Below are 13485 nucleotides of genomic sequence, written 5' to 3'. Positions count from 1 at the left end.
TACATTAGAAAAATTTCTCATAAGGATTAGCATATGAACTGAAATTTAAAAGAAGGGTTTCTAGGAAGTTAAGATGAGGAAAAAGTACATGCCAGGAATGGGGAACAACTTATGCAAAGGCACAGTGGTGGGAGATAGAATGAAGGTTTGTAGTAATAGCAGGTAGACCATTTTGGCTAGAGTGTTCACTAGCATAATCTTTGATGCTCTCTCCATCCTGGGTATCCTGTTCTGAAAACATTCTCACTTGTCAATGTCCATTCTTAAATATGGTGCTAAGAACTGAACATAAAAAGAGCTAGAACTAACAGGAGAGGATCAAGAGTATTGCATATTATGAGATTTTGAGGAATATGAATTTTTCCCATAGGGGACATGTCTTCTGTTGTAATCCCCAAATGCCAGATACCTGATATTTGGGGGAATTTTTACATCACCTTGGTTATACACACTAATCTGCTATGTCCAACACATCCCCATCCAGACTGTCTTCATAATAAGGAGGTATATAGAGTATATTACCCAAACTCCAAAGAAGCTGATAGGGCTGGAGATGTGTCACTTAAGACTTTTAAAATCAATAAGAGTAAGTAAGTAGGAAAAGGTGGGGGAGGTCATTGCAGAAGATGGTTAGCCAATAGCTATGTGGACTTCCACTATCATCGACTCTACAAGGAAATTCTTCACTAATTCTTATCTTGTTTTAACCTCTTCTGTCTTGCTTTTTCATTGAAACCTCTGATAAGCCTATTTGTAGTAGTACAGTAGTAGAGCTGTCTTTCATGTCAGGAGGTTATAGATATTAATTTCTACCTGGAAGCAGTTTATCTTTCCCTCCTTAAACTAAGTTTCATCATCTGTAAAGCAAAAGGTTTGGACTAGATGGCATACAAATCAATTTCAAGTTTTAAGTCACTAATCCCAAAATCAATACTTCTTAGAATAGGTGCTCATTTAACTCTAACTTCTGCTAAGAAGACCATGTTACTTTTTTTTAAAAAGCTAAACAAATATATTTTCAAATTTTATTATTTTTAACACTTTTTAAAAAAAGTTTGAATTCCAAATTTTCTCTTAACATCCCACCCTTTATACACCCACTGACAGGAAAAACAAAATGTCAATTATGCATGTGAAATAATATAAAACATTATATCATATTAATCATATCAAAAATAGCAAGAAAAATAAAGGAAAATTATATTTATATTTGTACTTAGAGTTCATCAGTTTTTTTCTTGGGAAATAGCATTTTTTCATTATGACTCCTTTGGAATTGCCTTGGAGTCTTTCACTGTTAATCTTCATTATAACAGTGCTGTAACTATCCAAAATGATTTCTTGGTTTTTCTTAATTCTTCATTTCTTACTTCTTTCTTCATTTTGGATCAATTCATATAGGTATTCCATTAAAAAAAAAAAACTTCTACTCCTTTCTTACGTCTCATAGTATAACAGTATTACATTATAATCGTATCCCACAACTTGTTTGATAAGATTTTCCTTAACTTCTAATTCTTTGACAGCACACACACAAATAGTTGTTATAAATATTTTGTTCATGTATGTCCTTTTCCTTTTTTCATTGATCTCTTTGGGATATTGATCTAGTAGTGGTATAGCTAGATCAAAGAGTGCACTCAGTTTTATGCCTCTTAAGGAAACAAATTGTTCTCCAGAATGATAGGACTAGCCTAAAACTTCACAAGCTATTTATTAACAAAACTATTTTCCATTATCCTCTCCTGCATTTGAAATTTCTGATAGGTGTGAAGTCGTACTTCAGAATTGTTTTAATTTTAATTTCTCTAACAAATAGTGATTTAAAACATATTTTTTCACATGGCTATCAGTAAGGAAATGACTCATTTTATAAATTTGACTCCATTTCTGACATATCTGAGAAATCAGGCTTTTATTAAAGAAATTTGCCATCTTTTTTGATATTTCTTTATTACTATAATTCTATATTATTAATTTAATAAATTTCTTTATTATTTATTATATAAAATTCTTTATTATATTTATTATTATTATTTATTATTTATTATCAATATTATTGATATTTGGTACCTTAAAAAAGGACTTTCTCTGATAATATCTTTTAATTAGGTCTAATTTTGTGTTTGCTTTGTCTGAGATCATGATTGCAATCCTTGTCTTTTAAACTTCAGCTGAAGCACAATAGATTCTACCCCAGTCTTTTATCTTTACTCTGTATGTATCACTCTGCTTTAAATGTGTTTCTTGTAAATAACATATTATAGTATTCTGGCTTTTAATCCAGTCTGCTATCCACTTACATTTTATGGGAGAGTTCACCCCATTCACATTTAGAACTACTAATTCTGTATTTCCCGACATCTTATTAGTCCCAGATTATACTTTTCTCTTTCCTTTTCCCCTTTCCCTTCTCCCCAGTATTTAACTTATGAGCACCACTTGCCTCAAGAAGCTCTCCCCTTTTAGAATCCCTCCTTCTTTCTTATACCTTTTCCTATCCTATTTCTGTTTTCCCTTCTGTTTTTGTCTTTCCTCTCCCACTCTTCAATGAGATGAGAGAAGATTTTTGGCAAACCAAATGTGTTTAATATTTTCTCTTTGAGCCAAATCTGATGAGAGTAAGGTTTACACAATGTTCATTCCTCTCCCTTTTTTCCCTCAAATATAATAGGTTTCCTTTGCCTCTTCATGAACTATAATTTCCCTAATTTTATCTCCACTTTTCCCTTTTTCTGGTATAATCCCCTTTCTACTTCTAGTTCCTTTTTTATATTTTAACAGTAAAATCAAATTATACTTGCATTCTTTATGTATACCCATAACAGAAATACAGTTCTCAAGAGTATTTATTTTTAGCTTTTTATGCTTTTCTTGAGTCCTATATTTGGAGGTCAAATATTTTGTTTAGCTTTTGTGTTTTCATCAGAAATAAATGGAATTTACCTGTTTCATTGGATGTCCATCTTCTTCTTCCCTGGAAGAAAATGCTCAATTCAGTGGGGTAGTTGTTGTTGCATTTCAAGTTCCTTTGCTTTTTGGAATATCAGATTCCAGGCCTTTCAGTCCTTTAAGGTGGAAGTTGCTAGATCTTTATTGTGGTTCCTTAGTATTTGAATTGTTTTGTTGTTGTTGTTGTTGTTGTTGTTGTTTTTGGTTTTTTTTTTTTTTTTTTCCTGGCTGCTTGTGATATTTTTTCCTTAGTCTGATAATTCTGAAATTTAGTCATGGTATTCCTTGGATTTTTAATTTTGGAGTTTCTTTCAGGAGTTGTTCAGTGAATTCTCTGAATGGCTATTTTATCTTCTGAGTCTATGACATCAGGGCAGTTCTCTTTAATGATTTCCTGAAAAATAATGTCTAGGCTCTTTTTTTCATCATGGTTTTCAGGGAATCCAATAATCCTTAGACTGTCTCTCCTAGATCTATTTTCCAGGACAGTTCTTTACCCAAGTAGGTATTTTACTTTACTTTTTTCCCCATTTTTTGTTTTGCTTGACTAATTCTTGAAGTCAAATTTAGTCATTCATTTCCATTTGTTCAGTTCTGATTTTTAGTAAATTATTTTCTTCATTTACTTTTTTTTTTTTTTTACTTCTTTTTCTATTTGTCCAATTGACTTTTTAAATGAGTTGTTTTGTTCTATGGAACTTTTTTTTCCCATTTCACCAATTCTGTTTTTTAAGAAATTATTTTCTTTTTTCCATTTCACAAATTCTGTTTTTCTCAGAGTTGTTTTCTTTTCCCATTTTGCCAAATCTATCTTTTAATGAGATATATGCCTTTTCCAAATCCTCTTGCAAAGTTTTCATTTCCTTTCCCCATTTTTCTTCTAGCTCTTTTAAGATACTTTTTGATTTTTTCTAGGAGAGCCTTGTGTGGAGACCAATTTATATCACCCTTTGGGGGTTTATCTGGAGATAATCTCGTTTAGTCTCCTTACGGTTTGAAATCTGTTCTTCCCTTTCATCATAAAAACTATCTATGGTCAGAGTTCTCCTCTTTGCCTTTTTACTGTTTTTTTTTTTTTTTAAGTTGGGATCTCCTTTTAGGGCAAGAGAGGTTTTCCAAGCTTTCTCTACAAGTGGCAGTGACTGTCTTGAACATGTGCTGACTCACTCCTGGTGCTGGGTGGGCATGGCCAGGTCCCGTGAGACTCTGGTGTTTCAATGATCACTATTTACTTTTTGTGTTTGTGTTGGATGTTTTATAACTTCTCTGATGATTTACTGGCTTGCAACTAGGACAAAGTAACCAACACTGCTGTAGATTCCTCCCCCTATGTTCTCCACCCTGTGAAGTCTGCACCACCCCACAGAGTCCAAATCCTGCCCTGGTCTGCACAACATGAGGTGGTTTCCATGCTCAGCCTTTTTGTGCCTGGTCACCTCTCTCCATGCCATCTTGGTTCTACCTCCCTACTCTAGCTCTTTTAACTTCGTGTGTCTTCTTGTTCCAAGGGTGTCTCTTGCAAACAACATATTATTGGATTCTAATTTTTAATCCAGTCTTATTTACTTTTATGTCATAGGTAAGCTCATCCCATTTATATTCATTTATTTTTAACTGTGTATTTCCCTTCATCCTATTTTCCTTTGCTTATTCATATCTTAATCTTTTTATGCTGTCCCTTCTCAAAAGCCTGTTTTGCTTCTAACTATTGCCTTTCTTAATTATCTTCTTAATGTCTTAATGATCATCTCCCTACCCATAACTTTTACCCACTTCTTCTTCTATTTCCTCATTGAATAAGATAAATTTCTATACTCAACTTTGTGTGTTGTATGTGTGTGTATGTGTGTATGTAATACATGCATGTGTATTCCCTCTTTGAACAAATTCCAGTGAGTGTCAAGTTCAAGTTTTATCTGCCATCACCCACAATTTCCTGTCTTATAAAAAGTCTTCCTTGCATATCTCTTTTATGTGAGAAAAATTCTCCTTTCTATCTTTTCCTCCCATACATACCATTTTTTCATTCCTTCACTTTTCTTTACAAAAGAAGTCACTCAACCATAGTCAATTTATACTTATGACTTTTAGCTGCCCTATGAATGAGAATGTTTTTAAATGTTATCTTGTTCATTTTCCCATATTGGAATGTAAAAAAAATAGCTTCATTGAATTCCTTATGATTACAATTTCAAGTTTATCTTTTTATTCTTCTACCCTGAATTTTGTGTTTAAATGTCAAGTTTTTATTCAACTCTGATCTTTTCATCAGGAATGATTGAGAGTTTTCTACTCACTAAATACCCCATTTTCTTTCACCCCCTTTTTCCCTTGAAGGATTATATCCAGTTTTTCTGGGTAAGTGATTTTTGGTTGTAATTCTAGCTCCTTTGCCTTCTGGAATATTCTAAGCACTTACATTTTTCAAGCTCTTTATTCCTTAAGTTGCTAATTCTTACATAAGACAGACTGTGACTTCCATGATATTTGAATTATTTCTTTCTGGCTGCTTAAAATATTGTCTCCTTCATTTGTGAATTTTAAGGTACCGCTGTAAGTTCTCTAGACTGTACTTGTGCACAATTTTAAAATGGATTTCTTTAAAAATAATTTTAATTATAGTTTTTATTTTCAAAATATATGCAAAGATAGTCTTCAACATTTACCCTTACAAAACCTTGTATTCTGGATTTTTCTTCCTCCCTTACCTCCACCTCCTCCCCTAAACAGCAAGTTAGGGGTTAATATATGAGATTCTTCTAAACATATTTCCAATTTTCTTGCTTTAGATCAAAAAGGGAAAAATGAGAAAGAAAAATCAAACAATCATACAACATCAAAAAGGCGAAAATACTATGTTATTATCCATACTCAGTCCCCATCTGGATTCTTTCTGTATGTAGATGGTTCTCTTCATCACAAATTTATTGGAATTGGTGTGAACGACCTCATTATTGAAAAGAGCAAATCTATGACAGTTGATTACTACATAATCTTGTTGTTGCATACAATGCTCTTTTGTTGGTTCTACTCACTTAATGTTTGAATCTTGTTTGTTAGCTATACCAAGTTCCAAATGGATAGATCTTACTGTTCATTTATCCTTCTTTCATGATCTCAAAGCCCTGGTAATCAGCCTAGGTTGAATCCACACAACTCAGGAGGGGGATTACTTTATCTGAGCAGATGATTGGATCAACTTAGTCATTCCATTAACTATGTCTTATTCCCCTTTTCTACACTGATTCTTTGCCTTTTAACAAACTGTATTCAACCATGTTCTCCAGACTATAAACATCATCAGAAAATTCACTGAAATGGAAAAAAGATTCTCCTTATCATAACTGGCCAAGTTAATAAATCCAAAATTATATTTCAGGGTGGCCATATTACATAAGAACTTCTTAACATTGGAGTTACAACCTAAAAGTCAGACACAAGAAAAAAAAAACTTCCCAGGTCATTGGTTTGATATACAATAGTACTTTTACACCACAATCATCAAACATAATAATTCCATTTTCAACCTCTTTTCTTTGACTTCATTTGAACTAGTTGTTTTGGTATTGGCAAAAATGGCTATTTTCTTTACAACAAACTTTCACTTCCAACAAAGCAGTAATCTGAATGGATATGGGCTGAAACTATATCCTTAAGAAGCTTTTTAATCTGAATAGCATGGTTTCTTTGAGAAAACAGCATATTAGGAACCACAATTAACTCTACTTCATCTGAAATGTGGAGCTGGTTTCCATTCAGAATTTCACTGATGTGAAAGAACATATGGGCATCATGGCCCACTCACTTGATAAATTGAAAGCCATCTCTCATGGCAGCAATCACACTCTTTCTCTGGTTTCATTAGTGCATTGAAACATATTGTTGAAAATTTCTGTTAGTTTCTTATTTTAATTTGTCATGTTGATCTGTGGAAATTTTGAATGTAACAAGCCATCTTCCAGAAGAGTCACTTTGGATTTTGTTTCTTTGCCTCAAAAAGGAAGTTCTTTATCCATCACAAAATCTACTTTGTTGCATCTAGGCAGTGGATCATTCTGGTTTTTATTAGATACTTTTGGAATAACTTTGGTTATGGTTCTATCAAAATGTTCAATGCTGATATCTTCAAAAATAACTGTTCCTTGAGGCAGTACTCTGACATCTGTTGCAACTTCTTTACAATTTCTGTCTTTGATTATGAATTCCCCATCATCTCCAGGCTGTAACTCTTCTAGGTCACTCTTAAATTCACTACAGTGAAAGAATATCTCCTTTTTAACATGACTCCTTTCAATAAAGCCAAATGTTTCCTTCATGGCACAAACTATTCCCTGACAACAAACTTGCTTCTTTTTCAACAGCATAATATTACAAGCACTTGCAGCAGTAGTATGTTTATTTGTGTCAATTACAAAATTTATCTTATCTCCTGTTTCCAGCTGAGCATTCCCTTCCACATCTTCAGAGTGTAAATCAGATAAAACACGTCTTGTCCATTAATTCATTCTTTGGGTAGGATTTCTGGTTTAATCTTTACCAGTTTAACAGCAATAGGTTTTCCAGTCTGACTGTCAAATGATACTTCAAATTCAATATCATCTCTTACTTTTAGCTCCTGCAGCTTGCCATTGTACTATGAACAGTGGAAGAAAAGTCTAGCTTGATGTTCTGAATACTGAGTAAATCCATAAGAGGTCAGCAGTTTTTCAATAACCCCAGTTTCACACAGTGTTGTCAAAGTACCACTAGGATCCCTGTTGTGTCTATTGTTGTAGAGAAGGTTTGGATAAAAGCTTTTCTCACAACAATAATCAAATATTACATGTTCAGTACAATTCGCTGATTCTTCTTTTTCAGCATGTTTCAAAGGATGAAAATTTCTATTATATAAATATATGTATACATATATAGATGTACATGCAATATATCTATATACATATGCACACATATGTGTTTATAAGTGTGTGTGTGTGTGTGTTTGTATGATCTTTTAAACAAGAGTGAGAAGAACTGATCTGAAAGAGATTCTACTGCTGTTGTTGAAGCAAGCAATCAATCCTACAGTCCAGCACTGAAGAAAATAAAGATTACTATCACTATTGGGAAACACTATTGCGAAGTTTTCAAGTAGACACAAATTTCTTATTTCAGATCAAGTGTTGGGTCTTCATATTACGGTTACTCTTCTTTATTTTTGTTGGTTGTTACAAATAAGGTGTGTTCTTTGTCTGATATGAACTTGAAGTAACAGTTTCAGGTGGTAAAGTCTGTTCTGTTACACTTCATACAAATAGCTCAGCACCATCTTTCTAATACCATCATTAAGCTGAATGATTTGGTTACATAGGAGTAAATCCCCTTAATGATTTTTGGTAAATTATATTTAAGCTTTCAGGTAATTCAATAATTTTAAATGATTTCTCTTAAATCTATTTTCTAAGTAAGTTGCTTTTCTGATGAGATATTTCATAATTTTTTTTTAATTCTTTAGAATTTGGCTTATTTTTCTGATATTTCATGGACTTATTAATTCCCCATTGTTCAAAGCTAATTTGTAAGGAATTATTTTATTCAGTAACTCTTTGCAATTCTTCTCACACACACATTTGGCCAATTCTGGTTTTTTGATGTTATTTTCTTCAGTTTTGTCAGGAAGAGTGGGTGGATGTGTGGGTGGGTGTGGGTTTATGTGTACCTCTTTTACTAACTGTTAATTCCGTTTCATAATTTTCTTGTATCACTATCATTTCTTTTTCCATTTTTCCTCTACAACTTTTATCTATTCTTTTGTTCTTTTTACAAATTTTCATTGGCCTTGGGTCTAATTAGCATTTTTCTTTGTTCATACATGTTTTTACAATATTTTCTTTCAAATTTAAATCTTGTTCTGCCCTGCCACCATAGTAACTTTTAACAGTCAAATTTTTTTTTGATGGCAGTTGATTCTTCAAAACTTATTATTTGCTTTTGAATATTATGTTAAAGTTGGGTTCTGTTCATTTGGGAGTAGTTAGACACTGCACCAAACTTCATACTGATACTGTTGTTTTCAGAACTAGGTCTGGGGATGTTCTGCAGGGTTTCAATGCTTCCAGGATGGAATGATGTGGTGAAAGATGTGGTCACTGTTATCCTAGTCTATGTTCTGATTTTTACCTCGATGCCCTGAAGCCACAAACATTGGCACTCTTTTTGATCCTGAAACTGGGACCAGGGTGCAAATTTTTCCAGCAGCCAAGCTTTGGACTCCTTTCTGCCTTGGAATTGAGACCAGGGTCCTTGCTCCCTTGAGACCAACCATGGGTGCTCCCTTCCACACTGGAAATGTGACCAAAACTCTATATGGACATTATTGTTGCCAATCAGTCCCACTTGCACAGAGTACCAACAGAGTCTCCTGTAAACTTTTTCAGAACAGTCATCAGACCCTCTTTATCATTCTCTCTATGCCTCTTTATCATTGTCCTGAAGCTGCTTCTGCTGGTGTGTCCCAGTAAGCTCCCAATCCAATCACTACTGCTGCTACCATGATTTAACCCTAGTTAAACAGATCTCTCCTTCCAACTTCCTAAATTGTCTTAGATTGAAATAATGTTTCACTCTAACCTCTTGCTAACCACTTCAACATTTGATTTGAGACATTATTTTATAGCTATCTGGAAGAGAAAGTTGAGAATTCTGCTTGTACTGTGGCCTCTAGACTTTGCCACTTCAGATCATATCTTTTAATATTCTTTATACATATGAATTTTTGCATTATATCCTCTGGCACACAGGGATACTTATCATATATTTGTTCTCCATTGTCACTTTCATACACTCCTTTTATACATTTTTATATACCAACATTCAGAAACTACCTTTCTTCCTTTAAAGTTTATTCCATTTTACTGAGATCCTTGTTTTTATTTGACTATCCCTAAGTCATTCACAATGTTCTTCTTTACTCAATCATCTCCCTCCTTCAAATGGCTTGAGCACACAGATCCTCAACCTTATTCTCTTCCATTATCTGTAAGACTAATTTACTTCAACCATATAGAGTGGTCATAACTTGGACCCCTATCTCACCTTCCCTAGCTGATATTAAATTATCTCAGATGCCAGAATTGCTGACTCTTTTAGTTCTCTAACAGAGGGATAATATGAAGAGATTCATCTTCAATATTTTAATATGCCACAATTTGACTAATGGATTAATTTAATTACTATTCCATCAGCTTATAGTGCCAAAAGGTCATTGTGAAAATGCAGAAGAATGGGAATGCATTGCAAATCTTCAGTTTCAGAACACCTCAACAATCAGCTACTTATCAGGTTGTATTATGTAAATATTCTAAATTTTTCAAAACAAGCTTCAAGTCAATGTATTTTATTAGTAGGGAGCCCTCTTCAGTCATTAAAAAAAAAATCTCATTTATGGTCTAGAGATGGATGAATGACACTGTGGCAATTTTTTCATCATTTTTAAAATTTAGAACTGTGTCCTATGAAGCAAAATGTTCATCCAATTTCCACTGATTCTCCTCTGTTTGATGGCCATGTGAGTATGGGCTGTAAGCTCACAGACACAAACTATTCACATATCTGAATGGAACAGCTGTTGTCAAACACCATTCCTGCTCATCAGCATCATCCAAATAAGAGCCAAAAATGTGGACTTGGAGTCAGAGAGCCTGTGTATTCAATCTGTTTCTTCTCTTTGCCCTCTCTGTGACCTGGTCCTCAGTTTCTGTAAAATGATGAATTTTAACTAAATAATCTTGGTGGTCTCTTTCAACTAAAAATCCTATGATTTTTCCTAATTTAATATTTCCTAATATTTCAGAAAAGAGTGGTGGAGAAAAGAGAAAATTATAAGGAGAAAAGAAATTAAGTAGACCCTGGAACATAAACTTAGAAACCATTAGATCTGGGTCATATTTCCCCTTATCAATTGAAGATCAAATGATAAAGTAAGAAGTATCTCAATAAAGAGATGTTATTTTAAATCAATTTTTTCTAAAAATTAATAAATATTTATTAACTACCTACTATGTACTGTACATGGTACAGTAGATAAAATGCTAGACCTGATTTCAAGAAGATCAGATTTCAAGTCCACCCTCAAACAGTCACTAGTTGTGTGATCCTAGGCAAGTCACTTTAACCTGCTTGACTCAGTTTTTCTACCTGTAAAATGAACTGAACAAAGAAATTATAAAACACTCCAATCTCTTTGCCAAGAAAACCCTAATGTGGTCATGAGTCATGAGTCAGTTTTACTAACTGAAAACAGTTTACTTTACTGAAAAGCAATTAAACAACAACAGGCTACATACTAGGAATATAAATATAATGAACCAATCTCCCCTCTCAAAGAGCTTATATTTTAATGGAGAAAACATATATAAAAAAAAGTTTAAATAGAATAAGCATAAATAGAATATAAACAAGTAGTTATAAAGTACTTAAATGAGAAGGAGGATACTAACAGCTGTAGGGATCAGGAAAGGATTAATTTAAGGTGATCTCTAAGCTGTTTCAATGGAAAAGAATCATTCTTTCAGGCTGAAGTAAGGAGGGAATCTAATTCAGGCACAGGGGAGAGGAGGGGACTGGTCACTGTGAAGGCAAATGGTAAATGAATTTTTTGTTATCTAAGGAATGATAAAGACCAATTAAGCTCATTCTTGAAATAAGGAAAGGGGAGTATTGGACAATGAGACAAAAGAGAGATTGGGTAAAGGCTGTGAGGGTTCTCAAAAACTAAACAGAACATTATACTCTTAGAAGCTCCTAGAGTTTATTAATAGGGTATTGACACAGAGAGACCTGTGCTTAAGGAAAATAACGTTCTTACCAATGTAAAGGGAGGTCAGGCATGGGGAAGGACATTTCTTGAGACAAGGACAACAATCAAAATATTGTTAGAATGATCTTAGTGAGAGGTGATGAAGCCCTTAATTAAACTGATGACTGTGTAAATGAAGAGGATTTGAGTGTAATGTACAATGTGGAGATAACTAATGGCAACCAATATATAAAAATATATAATATATAATAATAATAAATGACAAGTAATTGCATTTGGGTGGTGAGGGAGGTCCTAGGGTCAAGGATAATATCAAGCTTATAAATGCTTTTGCCTTTGACAGAAAGAGGAGAGTCTAGATAAGAAATGAGTTGAGAAGAAAGATGAGAGCTCTATTTTGGACATATTGAGTTGGAGTTATTGCTGGAACATTCAGTTAAAAACATCCAATAGATAATAATAGTTTAAGACAAAAGCTCGAGAGATACTAAGGCTCCATACAAAGATCTGCGAATCAGATATGCAGAGATAAACCCATATGACCTGATAAAGTTATTGAAAGTGTAGAGGAAAGAAGAGAAAAAGATCCAAGACCAGAGTCTTGGGGAACGCCTCCAATCTTTTGCATATTCTCATGCTTTCTGCTCCATCTATCTGTTAACATGGACAAGATTGAACTATCCACATTCCCCAGAATGATCCCTCCTCCCTACTGCAAGTCTCTACAATTTGTTCTCTGACATAAAGGAAATCAGCGTAGAAAGATATTGATTTCTCTATAACAAGCTTCCTCTGTTTCCAGAGGAAGAAATGGAATATTTGGGGTTAGAGAAGGAAATAAATGTAAATGGGAAACCACAAAAATGTTGAATTCTATATAGCTAACGATTTCCTTTTGTGACACAGAATCAATCTTGGGACAAAGTGTTCCTTTTGACCCTAACTCACCTTGCTGTGATTGGACATTACCCAGGAGAGAGAGCTGAAAAATCAATCCATTTCTCACCAAAATGTCACAGTGAATAAGACCATGGCTAAAGTCAAGATATTAAGCTCTCTCATGGGGATGGTATTGGAGGGTTCCATTTGGAGTCTGACAAGGAAATACTACCTAGGAAGGCTAAGCTTGTCTAAAGCTGGCTGTGAATCCCCACTTTATTGCTCTTAAGTGATGAAAATGGATAAGACATTTGACAGTAGGAATGATTTTAATCCACTAGCTGACAGCTAGACCACATCTAAATGCCAAAGTTCAACAAAGACATGTGAGAAATATAAAAGTGTAATCACGAAACTTAATATCAACTTGTGCAGGATGATGTAAAAAAGAGAAAACACCATGGGAAAAGCATTCCTAGAAATAAAATTCCAAGAGCCTTGTTACCATTTAAAGCCTGTTAACAGCTCCCCACTGCCTATATAATAAAGTTTATATTCTTTAACTTGCCATTCAAGGTCCCCCACAATCTGGCTACTACCTACATCTTCAACTTTGTCTCCCATTTCTCCTCTAAACTGAATGCATTGTGCTCCATTCAGATGGGTTCATTTATAAGTTTTGATTCTTGGATGAAGGGCTAGAAATTACAGACTTCTCTAATCCAAACTACTAAACAGTAAAGAAATTGAGGCTGAGAAGAAAAGTAACTTTCCATATCCCCATTCTACTGTCAAAACCAAGAAGCCCTTTAACACACTGCCCTATATCTTGGTAATGTCTCTTCTGTCACTTATGGTCT

At 33.9% G+C, this 13485-nt stretch overlaps 1 pseudogene; it reads right to left on the bottom strand.

The window, feature by feature from the left end:
• Nucleotides 1-2095: 2095 nt before the first annotated feature.
• LOC127546534 (cold shock domain-containing protein E1-like) lies at nt 2096-13249 on the bottom strand (annotated as a pseudogene).
• Nucleotides 13250-13485: the final 236 nt, after the last annotated feature.

Source organism: Antechinus flavipes, chromosome 2, assembly GCF_016432865.1.
Source record: "Antechinus flavipes isolate AdamAnt ecotype Samford, QLD, Australia chromosome 2, AdamAnt_v2, whole genome shotgun sequence".
NCBI lineage: Eukaryota > Metazoa > Chordata > Mammalia > Dasyuromorphia > Dasyuridae > Antechinus > Antechinus flavipes.
The sequence above is the reverse complement of the archived record's forward strand: the minus strand, read 5'-3'. Positions and strand labels throughout refer to the sequence as shown.